The sequence below is a fragment of the Acartia tonsa genome, chromosome 15 (assembly GCF_053477335.1).
Source record: "Acartia tonsa isolate MP-2025a chromosome 15, ASM5347733v1, whole genome shotgun sequence".
Taxonomy (NCBI): domain Eukaryota; kingdom Metazoa; phylum Arthropoda; class Copepoda; order Calanoida; family Acartiidae; genus Acartia; species Acartia tonsa.
Window position 1 is genome coordinate 8,417,728 of NC_137274.1, and position 12,167 is coordinate 8,429,894.

General features: G+C 29.9%; 1 protein-coding gene and 1 long non-coding RNA gene across 2 annotated transcripts in view; one reads left to right on the forward strand and one right to left on the reverse strand.

Annotated features, from left to right (window-relative positions):
• The window catches only part of LOC145306744 (OCIA domain-containing protein 1-like), a 369,294-nt gene that overhangs the window by 201,531 nt on the left and 155,596 nt on the right, over positions 1 to 12,167 (reverse strand). The gene's annotated exons all lie outside the window — the stretch shown is intronic.
• Positions 6,697 to 8,295, forward strand: LOC145307386 (uncharacterized). Its single transcript, XR_013875430.1, has 3 exons — positions 6,697 to 6,760; positions 7,314 to 7,372; positions 8,244 to 8,295. It is a non-coding gene; the product is annotated as an uncharacterized LOC145307386 (long non-coding RNA).

Sequence of the window (12,167 nt, forward strand, 5' to 3'; positions counted from 1 at the left end):
TTACTGACTGGTATCCAGGGGCTCCGCGGAACTTCCAAAATTACAACTGTCTTTTAGTAAATCCTTTTATAATCTTAGTACCTGAAGAGTAGAAAATTCATTCCCATATAAACGACCCCTTAAATAGTGGATGTAAATAATCATTTATTTCCCGGGTATGATCATTTATATCCCGGGTATCATTTTTAGAAGATTTTTAATTTTTTTTGGAAGATTTTAGAATTTTTATTAATTACTAAAAGAGAGAAAAATTATACCAGGGAAATTAATGAAATTTAAAAACCAAAATTAAACCACATTTTACTAGCATAAAAATGAGTTTTTGTTTAAATGAGAATGATATTCCTAAACAAAAAACTTGACAGGAATACCCCATTTTAGGATATTGATCCAAGCAAGAGAACTTCTAACAGAAATGTAAAATTGTTATTTCTGCAAAATCTTTTGGTTTTGATAGTTATTTCATGATTATTCTGGCTAGGATCAATATTTTTAAAACGAATTTTGATCCATATTGTGCTGTAAAGACAAATTAGGTTGAGGTGAATAAAGCTAAAAAAGAGAGAAAAGTTTACCCCCAAAAGAATGGTCTGAGATGGGTTTTTAAAAGATGAATGCCCCGTTTCTTGATTGATTGATTGACTAAACAGAGTATACAACTATTTATTTAATTATTTTGTTTTTGTTGGTACAGCCTTCATAGAAGAAAAACAAATTATCTTCAATCCATTTTTGCTGCATATTAATCAATGCATCTTTTTAGAGCTGTATTAGACATTGTACAATTGGCTACAATAATAATTTTAAAATTTTGAATTCTTAAGTTGTATACTCTGTTGAAATTCTATCATATTTGTTCAATTAATCAATGTCTAAAAAATGTCAAAAAACACGGCATTCATCTTTCTAAAACCCATCTCTGGTATGGTAGTTAAATGTACTAAATTCAAAATAAAGAAAAATCAATATAAATTGACCCGCTCTAGTGATTTCTACATTGACAGAATAATTTGGAAATCTATTCTCTTATATCCATCATTACAAAATTCAATAAATTACATACTAGAATCTGCATTTCAATTATATCATAATACATTTGCATATTACAGTATAATTTTCAAATACATTTTCGTTTCAATTACAATAAAGCCATGATTGAAAGCTAGCTTTTCAAATTTTAGGCCAGTTAATGGTTAAGTTGGCAATGGTTGGACGTTTACTGTAGTACTAAAGCCTATGCTGTGTGTAAGATACAAGGTAATTATACAGAAACTTATAATAACAAGTTTCTGGGTAAAAAAATAACTTAAAGACAAAATGTACTAAATTTACTAAATAAAAGGGGGTAAGGAAGCAATTAATGAATCAAATTTTACTATAGTAGGAACTTCTGTATAAAAAAAACACACAGAAATTTTCATAAAGCTATCTATACCAAGATTTACAGGAATCTTTAAACCTATAGATAAAAGTTGATAAATTAAAGAGGAAAAAAGCAAAATACTTGGTTATTCTTGTAATAGTTGGAATTTCTACAGGGTCATTCAAGTCTCAAGAGAAATGAGTTTTTTTAAAGCTTAATTATGCATAAAAAATAATAATTAAATATAAAATGCTTTTCATATTTGGAAAACCTGTTATGGGACATTTATGTTTCAAATATTTGAAAATGGTTATTTCCACAAATTATGCCTTATATATGTTGCTTAATATCTTTTATTTCAGCATAATTACAATGATTGATGTTGACCCTGGGGTAAATATGATCTGCCTGAATGACATGGATTAAATATATTTTTTAAAATATTTATTTTGTAACTTTTAAGTTTTGTTTCAAAATTCTACACAAAATAAATTATTTTTGGCTTAAATGTTTTATGACTATTTAATATCTTGGATGTTTATCTGTCTTATTGTCTGATTTTATGGTTGCTTCTTTTCAGTGAAGCTTAGCATAGGTCTTGGGATGGTTTTGGCTATTTAATTGTTAGATTTGTTATCTGAGAAGTCCTAAGTGTGTATAATAATTAGTTGTACCTGTTTATGGGCCAATGCATACCCCACTCTAATTATTTATGTCATACACCTGACATGGCAGAAGTAGGAAATATTTTTAACGTCTTCTGTTATGACGTGGTGTCATTTGATAGAAAAAAAGTAACTGTATGTATACTTAATATATGTTTATCTAAATTGGATGAAAACGAGGTTGTGTGATTTTTAAAAAAATGATCGACTAAACTTTTTAACATACAAGGTTTGGTGATTATTTCAAAACAATACAATCTGCCTATTTATTTGATTGTTAGAATATAACAATATAAAGTCAATTCTTAAAATATTAATATATATATTTAAGTAAATTTTGGGATAGATTTATACGAAATTTTTTTTGAAATTTATGATTGATGTTAAATTTTTTTTTTGTAATGTTTTGCTAATTATAGAAAAAATATATGCATACCGTTAGAGCCGCTATGAACTCTAGTTTTTGGAAATATAAAAACGATTCTTGTGTTACACATAGTTTTAGAACTACTTTTTTAAATGTCCCAACTGACTTAAAACTTTGCAAAAAAATATTACGTTTTAAAAATGTGATTGTGCAGCTATTCTTGTACTACGTATAATTTATGAGGAACAAGGGAGAATGTCCCAACTGACTTAAAAAACAACAGTTTCATTTTTCAACCTTTCTTACATTTTTTTTTCTTTTCAATGTAGCTCCTAAACTACAAATTGGACAAAAATGGTACTTATATTTCCAAAAACTAGAGATAATGATGATTCTAACAATATGCATAGCATTGTTTCTACCATTAACACAAGCCGCGCAGTTTTAATTTTAAAAATGTACGCAGTTTTGCACATCTTTATTTTAATCCGTAATAATTTACTCTCAAGTCAAGTTATAAGTAAGTAGGAACATTTTACCACGTAGCTACTAAACTATAAGTAGCTCAGGAATTTTTATTATATTTTTAAAACCTTCTTTTCTTTTTTCTACCATTAACACAAGCCGCGCAAGTAGAATTTTCAAAAAGGTATGCATTTTTATTGAATACTTTAATCTTTAATGATTTACTAGCAAGTCAAGTTGTAAGTCAGTTGGGACATTTTAACACGTTCATCCTATACTATTCGCAGCACAGGAATCATTTTTATAATTCCAAAAACTAGAGTACATATATAGTGGTTCTAACAGTATGCATACATTTTTTCTACAATTAACACAATCCGCGCAATTCGAATTTTAAAAATATACGAATTTTTTTTCTCACCCTTTAACTCAACATTTTTAAAATAATTTTCCAAATAAAGAAGTGGGGTTTGGAATTCTGTTCTCGTCCAAACACTTTAGGGAAAACTGCCTAAAGATTTTTTATCATAGTGGATGGACATATTTACTTTTTCATTATTATAAAGACTCTACAGTAATTATAATAGAATTACTATGCTTTTGAAGTGACAGGGGCGTAGAAAGCCTCAACATATGGTAAGTTTTAAATAGAAGCTTTGCTTTGGAATTGAAGAAAAAATTCAATGTGAAGGTTTTATATTATTCAACAAAAATCCCTTTTACAGTATGATCATATATAACAAAGTAAATGCTATAAAATATAGTATAAAAAATCATTCTAAGTCTGGAAGTGCTGGAAAGTGTCATGTGTAACGTCATAAAAATCTATCTCTTTTTAGGGGTTTCCATTCCCACTATACCTATCATCCATCCTTATTAGACATATTTTTATGATGTCATACATGACACTTTCCAACATTTCATTGTTAGGCTTGGTTAAGTTAGGGTTAATGCTCTGCCTGTCTATAATATATAATCAAGAAAAGGGGAGCGTTTACAGAATCCTGTAGATTGATAACAAAACATGATAGGATTTAAAACAATATTACAAGCTAGAATTCTGTACAAAATAGTGAGGGAGCATAGCCACTCTATAAGTCAGTCTGTCACACTAAAATACATGGAGGAAAAGGCCCAAATTAATAGAAGCTGCACTTTAAACAAAATTTTTTAAAATTAATAAATTGTAATAGGAAGCAAGGTCGATTATATGTATCTGCAAATCTATTTCAGTATACTTCGAATTAGAAGTCAAAGAACTCTTTCTGACTTGGCATAGACAGACAAAGTAAATTAAGTTGAGCTAAGTTAAAAATATAATTAGAATTATAGAAAAAACAACTTTATAAGCTAAATATTATTATTTTAAAATGATATTTAATCAATAGTTATTCAATAATTATAATATAGCAAAGTTATTTACAATGCTTATCAAGCAGGTAGGTAGGTATCATTCCATTTCATTCCATTCATCTGAAGTAATTCTCATCTAATAATGGTTATCATCTATAATACAAAGTAAAAGGATGTCTATCTGTCAAACAGCCATGACCTTTATTATCACTGAAGTTTCTTAATGCTCAAGGATTCACCAAAAAAAAAAAAATTAGGTCAAGCGTTCAAAAGTCATAATGTAGAAATTAAGATTTATTTAAATTTTTTTTTAGAATCGACTTTGACCGGACACCACAACCGACATAGACCAGATATCCGTATAAAATCAACTCTTGCTATCATATGATTACTAAACTTAAAAAGTTATGAAGTCACAGCTCTATCTTACCTTCAAAAGAAATTACATTGAAAAAACTAGAGTGTGGGCATATTTTGCCCCCCTTCCAAATCTGTAAGGGTTGATAAATAAAATTACCTTGTCTATTGGTTACACTGAGTGTCAAGCCAATGAAAAGAGATAAGAATAACACCAGATTCATCCTCAATCTAAATATATATTCTCAGCATAATCCATATAATAAAGTAACAGGATGTCTGTCAGTCTGTCTGTGTGTTCCAAAGGATCTCACTAACTGCTACACCAATATGATTCTCCTTTACAGTGTAGCTTATCAAAAGTCCTGGGAAGATTTACAACTACTTAGTGACAGAGTACGACCACCCTCTGTAAAAAAAATTGCATAAAAAAAAAAAAAAACTAATCCCATCTGGCAGCCAAGAAAATAAGTTAAACAGGTGATCATAATATAAATTTTAGAAAAATAATATCTTCCACTATGTCTGCTTATCTGTTGTGGAGGTGTCGAGTTTGAGTCCCCAGACTGCATCAATACTAAAGATGTAATAATTAGTACCTACTGCTGCTCTTTCAGGCTTTAAAGATTTTAAGTAAGGGAACCAGTTCTCATCCATACGAAAAAACTATGTCTAGCGTTGTATTATATCCATCTTTCTACAAATATAAAAATGTACAATTATAAGATTAGAACCAGTTTTTTTAGCACGTGCCTTCGGCACCTTGGGGCTAAAAATCTGGTTTTAATCTTATTCTAGATCCGCGGAAAGCTGTTTATAATACAATGGGAGAAATAACTATTCTTGTTTTTTCTTTCATTTTTTATCTAACCTTTGCTCTTTTGAGGTTAGGTGCATAGATTTTTAAAGGGGGGATAGGAGGAAAGCGATGTTTACCCCCCAAAACCTTTAAAATTTTATCCCCCGTTGACGTACGGAACCTAACAATATATATAATAAAAAACAATATAGTAAAGCTTTGCTGTAAATAATGAGAGATAAGAATTTTTAGATATAGTTTAGTCGTATTTTAAATTTCTTCTGTGCATCAAAGTTATTGAATTTTTTCATGTGATGTGAGATAAGAAATATTAGGTAATTCAAGTAAGGGCATAGCCATCAAATTTAAATAGGGAGGGGGGGGGGGGGGGACAAATATTTAATTGATAGACAATAAATGAATCTATCCCTAAAAGCTTAAGCTGATATTATGCTTTAAATAGTCTATTGAAAAGGAGAAATATGGGGTTTTTGATTGATAAATAGTCTCTAGTAAAATATAAGTATACAAAGGGATCAATATTTTTAAAAGATATTAGTGGCTTCGCCCCTACAGGTGACTGGAAAAGAAAGTCCACCATTTTTTTTTAACAATTAAACAATCTTATTAATCTTATATAAAAGTAAGAGGATGAAGGTCTGTGCTGAAGAATCTCTCTTACCAATATATTGATATGGTTCTCCCTTACAATGTAGCTTCTCTAGGTCATGGGAGGGTTTGTTTGGAAATATTTTGGGGAAATGTTTTCTAAAAAAATGCCCCCCAACCCAACAAAGTTTTAATTTCTTTTCAAAACTAAAGTTGAAAATAGACGGAGGTACTAACCCTGCCCCCCCTCCATTTAAAGTGTCCTCAGTTGCTTCTAGGAGCATAGCTGCATGTCATTATAAAAACGTAACAGAATGTCTGCAAGACTCTAAGTCTAGCTGCTGAACCGATATGGCTCTCCTTTACAATTCAGCTTCTCAAAGGTTCTTGATTACTGCCACCCTTCCAAGAGAAATCACCCCTTGAAAAAAAATATTTTAACTTTTTGTAGTTCCTTTGGCAACTTGGGGGTAAATCTGATATAATAACCTACACCAATTTTTTTTTTTTTTGGGTGGGGTGGAGAATACAGAGTTTTAAAATGCCTTTAATAAAATTCTTTTCCTTAAAATCAAACCGTTATTAAATTTAAATTCTTTATCTTATTCATAAATTATTTTTTCCATTCCTAAAAATATTTGATCTATCAATTTGACAAAAATTTGGAATCAATTGACAAAACATGAAATTTGTTGTAATAAAATTATATAAATGTTTTAGATGTCATAAGAGAGTTAGTTGGAAATTGTTTCTTCTTTTGCCAATTTTGGCCCTGAAGCCAGGTAAATTTATAACAGCAATTCTTTTTTATATTTGCAAATTTAATTAGAAATGAAAATTAACAAGATATTCAATTTTTACTTTTTCAGGGGGGGGGGGGAAGGGTTTGTTGTAAAAGGCTAAAAAAATACTAATTGCCCCTTTTAGATAGAGTGGTAAAGGGATAATGAATTATTTAAAAATTTAGGATATATTTTTAAATTTAAGTAATATCTTCAAACTGTATTTCAGTAATATTTCTTTATGAAACATCTAAAATCTATTTTCAAGTGGCCAACTAGTGTAGATACACCCTCTTACAGTTAGAAATTATATTTTTTTCTAATTGTAGAACCACACTGACACAAACTTGGAAAGGTTTTTATAGATTCAATAAAATTTTATTTTTTTGAACCTAGTAAAAGTGTCTGACTCTGATTATGACGTAAAAAATAGCAAATGAGAGGCCAGTATACACTGTAATTGACCAATGGTAAAATTTATAGTGGCCTCTCATTGGGTAATTTTTTTTACGCCATAATCAGAGTCAGCCACTTTTACTAGGTTCATTTTTAGGTTTATAAATTGGATATCATAAGAGAAACTTTGCCTGCCAAGAACATTTTGTATTAAGGGTAATTCTTATTTAATTATAACCAATAACCTTCAATATTTAATTATAACCTGAAAGATATGCAATGTAAAACAATGCTATACTATTAAAGAAATTAAGTATACAGATAAAATTTCTTTAATACATTTAAACACAGTAAATTATCCTCTAACAACTATCCACTAATATATATAATCCTTATAATAAAGTAAAAGGTTTTTTTTCTGTCTGTCTATACCAAAGGATCTCGTAAACCACAAAACCAGTAGCTTTTCAATTTCGTAAAGGGCTGATCTTAACATAGGCTGAAAAGAAAATATTCTACATGCCCCTAGAGGCCTCTGAGTGCATAGTTGCAAATTTACTTATATGGAAATAAAAACATGTATCCTAATTAAGGCACTAAAGTATTGTACCAAAGATTATTAGATATCCTATTATATAAATTAAAAAGCTTTTTTTGTCTATGTGAAAGATCTCTCTAACCGCTAAACCGATTTGGTTCTCCTTTACAGGGAATCTTTGTATGAGTCCTAGGATGGTTTTAGGATAATTTATTCTGATATAAAAAAAACCTGGGTATGGTTTTAAGCTATTTTTCTGCCCTTCCATATAACTTCAAATGTATAGCCGCTAAATGCTGGGGGCGTAGCAGCTAGTAAATATTATAGAGAAGGAATTTTCCATTATAGTGTAATAAAACTAAAATTATGATGAGACAGATAAACTGGTCCATTCTCTTAAACTTCCCAATTTTTATATTCAGCCTCTACTTAGCAAATCCTGAAAATCCTAATTGATAAAAGGTTTTTGTGTGGATTATTTGATCGAGAATTCCCCAGACCACTTATTTATTTTTCTATGTCTAGATGTAATCAGTTAATTAATTCTAGAAATATGTCTCCTTCTGATGGTGACAAGCTAGAAGATACTTCTACAGAAAAGTAAGCTATAATATTAAATAAGATATTAGCAGTTATGCCCCCTTAAGGCCTCTAGGGGCACAAGGGGGGGGGGCGACACTTTAAATTCAATTTAAGTTTTTAAAGAAAAGTAAAATAAAGTTTTTCTCTTGGAGGGTGGTTAAATTGTTATAATATTTAAAACAATCCAAGGACCTATTTTGAAACTACATTGTGAAGGAGAACCATATTGGTTAACAAGATTCTTTGGTACAGACAGACATACTTAGATCATATTACTTTTGAAAGTAATAAGGTTTTTTGTCTGTAGCTTATGATTTCAAAACCAATAAACTGATTGACCCTTCATTTCAGGGTAGCTTCTTTTAGGTCTCATGATGGATTTAGAGTGTTTTACATTTATAATTTAGGTTTTAGGCTATTCTTCTGTTTTACCCCTCTATATTGGAATTAAGTCTAATCTACTAAAGTTTTGCTGGCTATTGTGGTTCCAACGAGATTTTCTTATTTTCCCCACCTTCCTTTGGGATACCCTCCAGGGGTTAATTACAAACCTTTCCTTTTATTTCAACCAATTTCCCTATTATTAGTATTTTAAACTAAAATGGAGGAACAAAGGGCCCATTATAAAATTAAATTTTTACTTCTTCCAGTATGTCAAGACATGTGACTTTAAGGCTGTGCAAACATTTAAATAGGTATTTTCAAAAACCTGGAATTTTTTAGCCTACCCGTGCTATACAAAATATTTTCATTTTTTTATAGGAATATGCATTCTAAAGAAGATGTGAGGAAGTTTCTCAAGAACTGCAGACAAGGCAATCTGGATGAAGTGAATAAAGCCCTCTCTAAATACCCAGCTATTATACATGAAAAAGGCAATATTGGTAAGTCAATTTAGCTGCTTTGATCCGGGAAGCTTAGAAATTGAAATGACAATAATAATATTTACATACCAAAAATAAAACTTTCAATTATATCTTTTTATATATTTAGTGGGGGGGGGGGGGGGTGAGTTTACCTCCTCACTTGCAATTGTAGTTTCAAAAAGATAAAGTCAAAGAAATAATTTTTTTGACGGGGTAAATCATTTTCTAGTGCTGATTTCTCATTGGAGGGTGGTCGTGCCCTCCCTCAAAATAATTATAAACTAATAAATGACCTATGAGAAGTTAACCAGTAATGGAAATTATATCAGTTCAGCAAAATCCTTTGGTACACACACAGATCCTGTTACATCACATTGTTCATAATATCTTAAGAGTCTGCTCATTATTTTTATACTTTGAAACTGGATAGAAACACATTTTCTAACCTTAAGTTATACTAATCAACCAAAAACGCCCTATTATCAAAATATCCTAGATTTATGGCTTGATTTTGTTTTTTTTTAAAGGAAAAAAAGGAAAAATTTGTCAAATCTGAACATTTACTATTATTAAACTGTTTCTAGAGATTTTTACCTAGCATGAAAAGTAAAAAAAAATCTGTGTTTGGTTTTATTTGATAACATCAAATTTCCCATTCATGTTTTAATGGCAGTGTAATTCAGTAAAGGGTATAGTCCCTTTCATAACATTGCCTCTTAGGGAATTTTCATCAAATTGTCATAGTAGCCTTTCTCCTATTTCTTATCCTTGCAGGGTCCTCTAACACAGGCAGGGTCAATTATCTAACCCTGCAGGGCCATCACCTAACCTAAGATAACCAAAAGCTACTGGGACAAAAGGAAATATACCTTGGCATTAGAATTTTTTCTTTTAATTTTGAAAATTTTAGAAACTCCCCCTCCCCCGCCACCAAAAAAAGCTATGAAACCCGGCCATGGCGCTTTTTTTGATTAGGTTAGATTAGGTGATAGGCTAGAGGGCCAACCGCTGCGGCTAGGCAGCACTCTGGTTAGGCAGGCCAGGGGGACGAGCACAGCAGCCAGCTTTCATAGTTTTATGAGAGGGGGGGTGACTTAAATTATAAAAAAAATTCTATGTGGATAATACCCTTTTATATGTATCTAACTATCCTTCTATCACTCTGTCTATCTATCTACACAGTGTTACAAATAAAACTATGTTTTCTGTTTTTCTGACACAACCAGAAGTAATACTAAAAAACCAATTAATTGTATTATAATTGGTAATATTACTCAATATAAATTTAAGTTTATTATACCAGATATTAATTCAGTTGAAAATAAAAAAAATACAGTAAAAACAGCAGGACAAAGTAAAATAAGAAAGGGGTTAAAAAAAAGGTTTAAAGTCAATAAAGTTAATGTGGCTATCAAACATAGAAAAATACAAAAAAATTAACTCCTTTTTTTCATAATTACATAAGAAATACCACTTTGATGAAGTAGCTGCACTACAAATGTAGAAAAAAATTCTAAAAAGGTGTGAAATTTATTAAAACTAATAATAATATTAACCTAAATATTCAGGATTCACTCCTTTGCATAATGCTGCTGAGTATGGCCACCAGAGTATAGTTGTTATACTCCTACAACATGGGGCAGATGTTCATGTCAAGGATTATAGAGGTAAGTTTATTATATTTATCCATACTTACATTATTATTGGTAATATTACTCAATATACATTTAAGTTTATTATACCAGATATTAATTCAGTTGAAAATAAAAAAAAATACAGTAAAAACAGCAGGACAAAGTAAAATAAGAAAGGGGTTGAAAAAAGAAAATGGTTCAGAGTCAATAAAGTTAATATGGCTGTCAAACATAGAAAAAATAAAAAAAAATTAACTCCTATCTTTCATAATTACAGAAGAAATACCACATTGATGAAGTAGCTGTGCTACAAATGTAGAAAAAGATTCTGAAAAATGTGTAAAGTTTGTCATGGCTAATATTAATATTTACCTAAATATTCAGGAAGGACCCCCTTTCATAAAGCTGCTAGGGTAGGCCACCAGAAAATAGTTGATATACTCCTACAACATGGGGCTGAGGTGAATGTCAAGGATGATAAAGGTAAGTTTATTATATTTATCCATACTTACTTTATTATTAGTGATATTACCTCATATACATAAAAGTTTTTTATGCTAATTAGAACAATTGAACTTTAAAAAAACACAGTAACTACAGCAGGACAAACAAAATAAGCTGTTCATTAACTTCATCAAAAGGGGAGTTGCAAAAATGAAATTGCAAGAAGTTAAAAAGTTGATATGTCTGTCAAAAATTGCTAAATTACAACAAAATTTTACTTCTAGGATTTCATAATTACAGAAGCAATACCAAATTGATGAAGTAGCTGTGCTACAAATGTAGAAAAAGTTTCTGATAAATGTGTATAGTTTGTCAACACTATTATTATTATTAATCTAAATATTCAGATAATACTCCTTTGCATGAAGCTGCTAAGGAAGGCCACCAGGGTATAGTTGATATACTCCTACAACATGGGGCAGAGGTGAATGTCAAGGGTTATGGAGGTAAGTTTATTAAATTTATCTATACTTACTTTAATATTGGCGAATATTAAATAGAAATAATTATGAAGGTAATTTAATTATAGTTATCTATGCTTACTTTATGATTGCTGATATTACTCAATATACATTTAAGTTTATTATACCAGATATTAATTCAGTTAAAAATAAAAAAAGTAGAGTAAAAACAGCAAGACAAAGTAAAATAAGAAAGGGGGTAAAAAAAGAAAAGGTTCAGAGTCAATAAAGTTTATATGGCTGTCAAACATTGATAAAATACAAAAAATAAATTTTAACTCCTATCTTTCATAATTACAGAAGAAAAAGTTTATTATATTTATCTATACTTACTTTAATATTGGTGATATAACTCAATAGAAAGAATTATAAAGGAAAGTTAATAATAGTTATCCATGCTTACTTTATTTTTGGTGATATTCATTA